The 10,856-nt window shown below is 48.4% G+C and overlaps 1 protein-coding gene across 1 annotated transcript in view; it reads left to right on the top strand.

Moving 5' to 3' along the window:
* The first annotated feature begins 10,111 nt into the window (after positions 1–10,111).
* Positions 10,112–10,856, top strand: part of Tmprss2 (transmembrane serine protease 2) — a 39,259-nt gene continuing 38,514 nt past the window's right edge. The window contains exon 1 of the mRNA XM_051150329.1: positions 10,112–10,260. The gene's annotated coding sequence lies outside the window, so the exon portion shown is untranslated. The remainder of the gene's footprint in view (positions 10,261–10,856) is intronic.

Below are 10,856 nucleotides of genomic sequence, written 5' to 3'. Positions count from 1 at the left end.
AAATGATAAATTAGACATTTGCATTTCTGAGATAAATGTGCTTTAATGAGTGTGTGGTGGCACTGGCCTGGAATTACCCCTAGTTCCTGAGAGACTGGGCAGGGAGAATTGAAAGTTTAAGGCAATGACACTGTAATGCCCTAAACAAACAAAACAGCTACAAGCTACCAGTACATCACAGTTGTTTTTATGCATTTTGCAGTATTTTGTAGTGCTAACTGCCTGGCCAGGATCCTAACTGCCTGGCCAGGATCCGGCAGATAGCCATACTGTTGACATAAGGTAAGAGCTTAAAGGAAACAATGCCTAAGAAATCAGGTTTTGCCTCCTCCCCCTGCCCTGTTGGGACTGTGGCCTTGTGCTTTGTTCTGTAGTTGCTTTAGGACTTTCTTTCCTCTGCAAAGCATTGGTCTTATCACCTCCACAGTTCTCTATGGCAATTAGAACAGAGACCTGAAGAGGCCAGTTAGCCCCCCCCTCCCCCCCCCAACCCTCTCCTGACTAGGACCATGGCCAAGGCTCAGTTACTGTCAAGGCTCACTTTATTGGAAAGGAATCCCAGTATCCTGGGGTGCAGACACATGGCCACTGAGGAATGCAGCCTGACAGTCCAGAGAGAGCCATGATGTGTCTGGGGAACATTCTCTCTCCCCAGGCACAGGGTTTATTGGCTCTGCAGGCATTACCTGTCCAACTGGAAAAACCAGTGCTGCTGCCAGGGTCTGGGTAACCACTGGACAAAAGTGCCTCCAGGTGCGGATAGTGAGCAGAGACACTGGATGGCCCAATAAACAGATTGGACCCGCTGCATTCCGAAGCAGGTAGAAGGATGGGAAGATCCTTGGGAAAAAGAGGGAGTCTCAGACCCCCAGCCTCCCTTACACTCTCCCAGATAGATGCCTCTGGACCTGGAGGAAGTCAGAACTCACTGTCCCATTTTCCGCGTCCCTGTCCCCTGCCCCAGCTGCCTCCTATTCAGCTGCCCTTCTTCACAGGTTCCAAGTAGATCAAGCAGGTCATTTTCTTCTGGTAAACTTACCCCTGGTCAGCACTTTCTCTGGGGCTGAGAAGTAATGTCAAGCATGTGAATTCCCAACAGCTCCCAACAGATTCATCTGGAGACATGGGGTCACCTTGAGGATGCCTGACAGGCATTGGCTTGCTGGTCCATCTCCAAGTAAGGAGGGGCCACCGTGGCCTCTACATCCACACCTGGACAGCATGACCCCCTGCTTACCCGGTTTAATGACACCGAAGGAGATATGGTGGACACGATCTGATCAAGACCCTGAGCTAGCGACTCTGATGCTACATTCAACTCAGGCCTCTTCTGGACCACAGTGATGCCAACATCTATCTCCATTGCTGTTTCAGGAATCTAATAAAAGTAAGTAATTATTTTATTATAATAAAATATATTTTATTATATAATGAGCATATGGCTTGGTTGGTAGAAGTGTTTACCTGGAACACCTGAAACCTTGGGTTCTATGCCCACCGTCATGTAAGCCAAGTGCAGTGGCCACAGGGGTAATCTCAGCACTTAGAAGGTAAAAGGCAGAAGGAGTTCAAGGGTATCCCTGGCTAGATAGGACAGCCTGGGCTATATAGAACCCTTTCTCAAAAAGGACAGGTGATGGGTGGCTCACCGGATGAACCTGAGTTTGATCCCAGAATCCATACTGGAGAATTGACTCCATAGAATTGCCCTCCGACCTCGACACCCATGCTGTGGGATATACCCATGTGCACACATCTTAAGCATACTGAAAATGACAAATTAAATTATGCACATACTATCAACTCCCCCTTCTAACACCCATAGTATTTTTGTTATCTTTTGTGTATGGGGATGGACAAGAACCAACATGGCCTGGTGACATTTGTTCATCTTCTAAACTCTGCTCTGATAAAATGGAGCTTAGTTAACATCCTTTAGCCTGGTGTCTTTGTTACTGCTCTATTGCTGCGACAAAACTCTATGATCAAGGCAACTTATTAAAGGAAACATTTAATGTTGGGGCTCAGTGCTCCAGAGGGCCAGAGTCTGTCATCATCATGGTAGGGAGTATGGTAGCGAGCAAGCAGGCATGATGCTGGAGCAGTAAAAAGCTTACATTTGAGACAAAAACCATGAGGTGGGGAGAGAGAGAGAGAGAGAGAGAGAGAGAGAGAGAGAGAGAGAGAGAGAGAGGAGACACACAGAGAGAAGTAGTGACAGAAAAAGAGAAACAGAGAGAAAATCACTAACCGAGCTTTTGAAGCCTCAAAGCCTCCTTCCTAGTAACATACTTCCAAGGCCACACCTTCTAATCCTTCCCAAACAGTTTCACCAGATGGGGACTGAGTATAAGCAAATATATACATAAGTATACAGGCTCATATATATGAGCCTATGGAAGCCTTTCTCATTCAAAGCACTGCAAATTAGTAGTCAAGGAAATGCCCCACACTTTGCTAATGGCCAACGTGATAGAGACAAACCCTCAGTTGAGTTCCCTCTTCCCAGGTGACGCTGGCTTGCGTCAAGCTGACAGAAACTACAGCACAGTCCCTGACAACAGCAACACAGGAGGAAATGTTGACTTGGCTCATGACTTCAGGTTACATCTCATCACTGTGGAGAAAGTGGAAACATCAGGAACTTAAGCAGCTGGTCACATCTATGGTCAAGAACAGAGAGAGTGAATACATACTTGCTCATGTTCAACTTGATCTCTTTTTTGATTAATTAACTTTCTTGAGATAGGGTCTCTCTATGTAGTTTTAGCTGGCTTCGAACTCACAGAGATCCATCTGCCTCTGCCTCCCTAGTGTTAGTATTAAAGGCATGTACTATCATGTCTGGCTTTTTTTTTTAATGTGTAAGAGTATTTTGCTTGCATGTATGTTTGTGCACCACATGTAGTAGCCCTGGTGCCCAAAGAGGTAAGAAGAAAGAATTGGATTCCCAGGAACTGGAGTTATGGGTGCTTGTAAGCCATCACACAGGTGCTGGGAATCCAACCTGAGTCCTCTGTAAGAGCAGCAACGTCTCTTAAGTGATGAGACATCTCTTCAGCACAAGTTTCTCCGCTCTTAAACAGTTCTGGATCTCTACCCTACAGAATGTTGCTGCCCTTAATGGGTGGATCTTTCCGCTTCAATTAATATAATCATGCAACAGGCACTGTGGACCTGAGGCGAGGTTGGAGGTGTGTGTGTGTGGGGGGGGTGCATCTCCTGCTTGCACCTGGGATCTAGTTCTTCTGTTTACAATAAAGCGATTGAGACTGGCTGGAGGCATTTCACACACATACTCATGAATATGCACGCATGCGTATACGTAGCACACCCCCTACTCACATGCTCTCTCTCCTCTCTCTCCTCTCTCTCTCTCTCTCTCTCTCTCTCTCTCTCTCTCTCTCTCTCACACACACACACACACACACACAAACCTTCTGTATGAAACTTTGAGTGCAATGATGCTTTCCTGTTAGATGAAGCTCAGGACAGGATGGGTTTCAGTCTTTCTTTGCAAGTCAGATGTTTTCCTGTGTTAATCCTGAATTTCAGTCTCCAGTGCCTGCTCTGCAGCCACATTAGCAAAGGCCCCACTTGGCCAGTGATCCTTTCAGTACTGTTTCAGAGGAAACAGAAAGCGCTCCACTCTTGAGACAGTCTGAAGACTGGTATCTCTAGAGGGGAGGCAAGGGGGTTACGTGTTTTTTGTTTGTTTGTTTGTTTGTTTCTTCTTTGGACTCCCCAGCAGCCAGACTTCTGTGCTCAGAACTTATGAGCATCATTGTCACTACCGGTGTCATCATCTCTCTCATCTTAGGGACCCCAGGTCCTCACTGGTCCTTCTGGCTTCATTGGGCACCTTTAAGCCTTCTCTTCTCTCTCCTCACCCACCGTTGAGGAATGCTGTTGTCCAGGGCCCCTCCTGCATCAATGAGCTATTTCTGCTAGCCTTCCATCCTGAGGTTTCTGCCAATCTTCCCTTGCAGGCCTCCCTGAGCAATGTTTATGGCCACAGCCAGCCCTGGTGGTTCACTCAAGGCTCAGCTTTGTGTAACATAACCTGCTGATGACTTCCAGTCTCTCTCTCCGTTCCTGAACTCCACTCAATCCTGGAAAGCCCCATGGCATGGCAAATTTAACATGCTCAAAAAAAGGCCTGAATCTCTTTTTTTTCCATCTGTGCTGCCATTCGTCTTGTCAAACAAAGATGCAGAGATAAGATGGGTCTCTGTTTTAGTTAGGGTTTAATATGATGTGATGAGCCACCATAAACAAAAAGCAAGTTGGGAGGAAAGAGTTTATTTGGCTCACACTTCCACATCACTGTTCATCAACAAAGGAAATCGGGACAAGAACTCAAACAGGGCAGGAACCTAGAGGCAGAAGCTGATGCAGAGGCCATGGAGGAGTGTTGCTTACTGGCTTTCTCATGGCTTGTTCAGCCCACCTTCTTATAGAACCCAGGACCACCTGCTGAGGGTTGGCCACACCCACAATGGGCTGGGTCCTCCCACATCAATCACTAATTAAAAAAATGTCCTACAGGCTTTGCTTATAGCCTGATCTTTTGAGGCATCCTCAGTAGAGGCTCCCTCTTCTCCAATGACTCTAGCCTATGTCAAGTTGATGTAAAACCAGCCTATGCAGTAGCACAGTCTGGTAGAAAGAACATTCATTTGGGAATGAAGGACGGTATTGCAGGCCTCAACATGTGTTTCAGGGAGGGAGGGGGGACAGCTGCTCATGGGTCCCAGAGGAAAGAAAGTGTGCAGGGGTCGAGGGTGGGCAGATTCGGGAGCTTCATTGGCAAGTGTTTCAGGAGTGTTTGGGTTCTTACTGGTGAGCATAGGCCGCCCTACGGAGTCAGCTCTATGGAGTCAGACGTGTGTCTAGTCCACAGGCTAGCTAACAGCCACATGGACAGATGTCCAGAGGCAAACAGCCTCACAGATAAAGCAGGTTGCTTTATCAGATTGGCCTGGAGGGCAGTTTCTGGAAGGTTCATTGGTGATCTGAGTTTTGTGGGACCTCTTTCTCCAGCCCACCCATTTCAGACAGAATGACAGGAATGGCTGATATAACATCTATAGTCAACTGAAAACCCCTTCCTCCAGCTGTGCAACCTAAAATCTGCCAAGACATTTCCTTTTAGCCACAATGTGCCCTGCAGCAGTTCACCTTCACCCACCATGTTCTATTCCAGTTTGGATGCACTTGGAAGTGAGGAAAGTGAATGTCTGGCTCTCTCTTGTTCTCTATGATTTATTCTTTAAATTTTTAAAAATTACATTTATTTATTTAGTGTGGTGTGGTGTATGTGTGTGTGTGTGTGAGAACAGGTGTGTGTATGTGCTTGCGCACAGGTGTGTGTGTATGTTTGTGTGTGTGTGTGCACAAGTGTGTGTGTTTGTGTGTGCATTTGTGTGTATATATAGGTGTGTGTGTATAGGTGCGTGTGTTTATGTGTGTGCGTGCACAGGTGTGTGTGTGCATGCATTCCCACAGGGGTGTGTGTGTGTGTGTGTGTGTGTGTGCAGTCAGAGGACAACTTGCAGACATTGTCTCTCTCCTTCCATCATGTAGGTCCTGAGGACTGAACTCAGGTCTTCAGGCTTGGTAGAGAGCACTTTTACTCACTGAGGCAGTGAGCAACTTTATCTACTAAGCCATCTTGCCAGTCCCCCCCTCCTCCCGCCAGTTCATTCTTAACAGAACAGAGTTCTGCAGACAGAGTTTCTCTGTTCTCATCCAACTAAACACAATAAAAAATATTCCTGGATCTTCCCACCCCTGAGGGACAATTCTTTCTTTGAGGGGCACCTATTGCTTGCCCTGGCCTATACTTAGTCTGAGTTTCTTTTGTTTTTCAACACTTAGCACTCTTTGGCTCACACGATTATTGTTTGTTTCTGCTGTCTCTGTTGCAACAGGAGAAAGGTGTTTGCCCTTTCTGAATTAGCAGCACAGATGGGCGGAGCTGGTATAGGTGTAGGGACGTGGGGTCCCTGCCAGCATCTTCTTAAGGATTAGGAACTAAGGAGATCAGGAGGTACCTCCTGGAAAGCAGTGACACCTCACTTGCTGGGCAGTAGCTTCTGAGCCCCACAATTCATCTGTGGAAGACATGGGCCGCCTAGACCTTGATGCAGAGTGTCGGGCTTTGGCTGGGCCCTGGCACCTTTGGGGACAGCTCAGGACACAGTGGTGTGTTAACTCCAGGAAGAGCCGGCATTCTATGTCTAAAGGAAGCTGACTGTCCCTGCCTTTCCCAGGGAGCCACATCAGTCCCTGCCCTTCCCAGGGAGTCACATCTGTCCCTGCCCTTCCCAGGGAGCCACATCTGTCCCTGCCCTTCCCAGGGAAGCAGCTGGGAACCTGATTATAATGTCAAGTCCCTTGGTTTTAAGCAGCTAGCTCAATGGTTTTTAAAAATGCCTAGTTTCAGCAAAACATGTACATCACTTTGCCCATTATGACCAACTGAGAGCTTGGGTCTAGATCAATATCAAGATGATTGATGGAGAGGACTTGGCTCAGAGGCAAAACATTGGCGTAGTATGTATAGAGCCCTGGGGTCCATGTCTAACACTGTAACTATATTTGTGTGGCACTGTGCCACTGAGATGTATCCCAGCTCCCCCAATTTTGGTTTGTTGAAACAGGATCTTTGTATGTAGCTCAGGCTGGCCTCTAACACTCAACATTTTCCAGTTGTGTGTTAGATTTCTTTTGTTGTTGTTGTTTTGTTTTTGTTTTCAGGTTCTACAGAGTTACAACCTCACATGATCTTCATTCAGGGATTTGGTCTGGCTGAAAGAGATCGGCTTGGGTGTGTAGTTGGCACGTGCAGCCCTGTGAAGGCTAACCTCACATGGTAAGTCGACAGGGTGCAAGATACCCAGGTAGGCGACTAGCACTTGCTTCTGGGAGAGGCTAGTATCAAAACAGGATGAAGGAGAACAGATTTATCCTCAGATTTTTCCACGTTCTGGGTTGAAAAACTGAAGGTGGAGGAGGTTTGGGTTGGGTTTTATTATTTTCTGTTCCTGAGTGTGCCTGGCTCTTTTTCCATCAGTTGTGGACTGGACTCTACACTGTCTGTTCTCTGGTCCCGGGTCTTGGAGCTATGTTACAAGCGTCCTCTCTCTCTAGCTTGCAGACTATCTCCAAAGGCATGAGCTGATTCTTGATAATAAGCCTCTTAAATATTTCCTCCTGGTTCTGTTTCTCTGAAGAAAAGATATCCAAGGGGTGTAGGGTGAACACCTTCCACAAGAGAGCTGAGCATACATACTAGCTGTGTGCAGTTAGACATTAGGGGTCGTGGCAGGATGCCCGAGACACAGTGTCAAAATGGAAGTGAGTTATCACCAAAGACCTGGCTTATGTGCAGGAGAATGGGCCCTCTGGAGGCCACATGGGCAGCAGTGACTCAACTGGTAAAGGGTTCCTGGGAAAAATCCCCTCAAGACTTGATGACAGGAGTCCGTTCTCTCCTACAACGGGGCTTCTAGGAACCGGGCTCCAGGTCTCGGCGTTGGCAGCACGTGCTCAGCCATTTCCCACTCAGTTTAAGCCTGGACACTTACTTTGCCATTGAAAAGACTTTCAGGATGAGCCAATCTGAAGTAAAGTTGGAGTTTTATATGAAGAGACTTTTTTTTAGGACTGGAGATGTAGTGCTGGTGGTAAGGGAGATGACTTGCCTAGCAGGTATGAATCTCTGGAATCCCCAGCATCACATTAAAAAAAAGAAGAAGAAGAAAAGAAAAGAAAGGAAAGGAAAGGTGGGGTGCACACTTGTAATAACCTGTAAGGAAGTAGGGCTGGGAAGATAAGAAGTTCAGGGTTACAGACTGGCATAGTGGCACATGCCTTTAATCCCATCACTCAGGAGGCAGAAATAGGTCGGGTTCTGAGTTAGAGGCCAGTCTGATCTACAGAGTAAGTTCCAAGAGAGTTGGGGCTACACAGAAAAATCCTATCTCAAAAAAAAAAAAAAAAAAAAAAAAAAAAAAAAAAAGGAAATTCAACGTCAAGGTCACCCTGGGTAGTGTGAGACCCTATCTGAGACATAGGGGTGGGGATGGGGGTGAGGGCAGGGAGGAGAGGGAGCACTCTTAGGGGAAAGGACAATAAAGAATGGGTGTGGCTCCTTGGAGAAAGTCAAGCTTCAGAGTTTTTACGGCACTCATATAGACAAATTTAATGGCTTCTGGAGTTTCACCTCAAAGGGTTGCTAAGGAAGCTAAGTGAGATAATGTGGCTTCTGAGGTGCCTTGGTTACAACTGAAGCCCGTATGGTAAAACTCTAGGTCACAAGGTTGCACAGAAGTCAAGATGTTTCGAGAAGAAAACAAAAGTTTATGGTCTTGTTTGTGAGAGTCCCAGAAAACAAAAAAGCAAACAAAGTAGGTTTATATCTGGGAAAGGAATAAGGAATGTTTCAGACCTTGAGCATGGTTTGTTGCTATTTTCATCTTCTTATTTGAAAAACCTTCGTATGAAAGGACCTTCAACTGGACACTGAAATATTCACAGCAGATGTCAAGTGTGCTGAGATCCATCACACCCTGGAGGAGGGGGCTTCTCTTTCTATCCTGCCTCAAGTTCACCAAGCCTAGGGATGAGCTCTTCCAGACATACTTTACAGACACAGGTGCTAAGCACCTTTCCAGAAAGGGCCGGGGAAGAATGGGAGGGGAAGTGTCCCAGAGATGCCCGGAAGGGCTCACAGGGTCTCGAAGCCAAGGTAGGCATTGTTCTAATCTTCTTCCGCCTCTATATTGAGTTAAAGCAACGTGTGTGTGTGTGTGTGTGTGTGTGTGTGTGTGTGTGTGTGTGTGTTGTGGATGCAACCAGGGTTTCTGGGCAACAATACTTCATGAGTGCCTGATACTAAAGTGGGAAAATGCTCTCGTATCTTTTTTGGATGGTATGTTTAAATTAACACAACAGATCTACAGAAGGAAAATCATTTTAACCCACGTGGGCATGGAGAGGAATCCTGCAAAACTCCATAAAAGTCTCAGCTTCCAATGCCCTTCTTGCTCTGCACACCCTTCATCCCAGCTCCTGGAAGGCAGAGTTAGGCCAGCCTGGTCTATGTAGCAAGTTCTAGGACAGCCTAGGGCTACACAGGGGGGTCTTATCTCAAACTATACAAATCAATCTGAGACTGTGAGATTGTCCTGAGGACCTAGGCTTATATTCCACCAGGTGCTGCAGAGAAGTAGAGATTTGTTTCTTGGGTGGGCTGTGAAGGCAAACTATGGGGGCCCGTGGATGCAAAAGAGGAGAGATTAGGGGAAAAAACCTGGTAAATAAAAGTTGCCATAAATCAGCTCTCTTCCTTGTACAGACACCTTCTACAAAGACACCAGTTTGTTTGTTTGTTTGTTTGTTTGTTTGTTGGTTGGTTGGTTTGTTGTTATTTTGTTTGGTTTTGTAGTTGTGAACTGTCCCCTATAAACAGGACAGCTTTTCTGGGTTCCTCCAGTGTCAACTGCAGTTTCAAAAACCCACCAGCTCTTTGCTGCTTGGAGTGACTGCACTCCTCTCAGTCTTTGAAGTGCTTCTGCCACCTCACCTCTGCCCCACCTTCCAGAGAAGGACTTTGGTAGCTGCGAGGAGGCGGGGCGGGGGGTGTGGTGTGGTGTGGTGTGTCGGCTCCGGACCCAAAGGGATTTTCTTCACCCGGAAAGCTTGAGCACTCGAAGGAGGGTCCTTAAACCCAGGAGCGGAAACACCTAAGTTTAAGGGGTGATGTTGCCAACTAGGTTCTGGCACAGAGACCTTCTTCAAGTCCCCAGCCCAGAGCCTGCCGGGGCTGGGAATGTAGCAGGTCCTGGCCTTCCAAGGGACCGGGTTAGCGTTCCCTTGCATCTCCCTCCTTCAATCATACTGCAGTCCGAGGACTGCGTCGCACTGGGACGCTGGTGTTCCCATGGGTCTGGGCCTTGGCGGTACGCTGCTCCCCGAGTCGGGGCCAGGGAAATGCCTGGAGTCCGGTCAGGTCTCTCCGAGTAGGGGAGGAGCGCGTTTTGGGCTTCCCTCTGGGGAAACTCCTCCTCCTTCCACCGGACAGCCGCTCCCGGCTGTTCCCTCCTCCTGGCCGAGGTGACCTGGCACCTGCGTTTAGGGGTGTCTCCCTGGCTCCTAGGACGCCGCCTCCAGAGATTTAAGCGAGCGTTACTAGGGGCAGACAAGGAAGCCAAGAGCTCCGGCACAGGCGGAGAGGGGAGGGGAGCGCAACAGGTGAGAGGCGCGCCGGACAAGCTCGGAGACCCGGCACAGGGTACCGGCCTGGAAGGGGAAATGGGGCTGACCTGGGTGTCCGCTCCAAGGTGTCAGGCGGGGCGTCTAGGGTACAATGTGTTAGGCAAGGCCAGGGCGCTACAGGTGCGACTGTCTGGGGACTGAAAGGCCTTGGCGCAGGTCTGGGTGACTAGGAGGGGGTCCCCGGCGACCCTGATCCCGTGGCGCGCAGCTGAAGGAGACCCCAGGGCGACTCCGTAGATTCGTGGTTTGTCTAGTGGTCCTGCTGGCCCTTGACTAATGGCTTGGAGAAGGAGAGTCACTTGGGATGGGGATCCTTCGGTGCAGCAGGTCCTTTGGCTCTCACACCTTCCTAGGACGCAGATGCAGAGAGAGGTTCGTCCATAGTTCTCTTTGTTTCGTGAAAATCTCGGCGGTCCGGCTGGTTACCTGAACTCCTTCCGTTCCCTGGTCCCTACCGAGATGGAGAGAAACTGGAAACTGGCTGAGATGCCGAGGACCGATACAGGCGGCGCTGCAGGGCCCTAGGGACCCTGGCAAGACGCGATCTGTCGCCCACCTGGGGGGAGGGAGTG

Source organism: Acomys russatus, chromosome 8 (genome assembly GCF_903995435.1).
Source record: "Acomys russatus chromosome 8, mAcoRus1.1, whole genome shotgun sequence".
Classification (NCBI taxonomy): Eukaryota; Metazoa; Chordata; class Mammalia; order Rodentia; family Muridae; genus Acomys; species Acomys russatus.
Note: the sequence above shows the minus strand (reverse complement) of the source record. Positions and strands in the feature narration are given on the sequence as shown.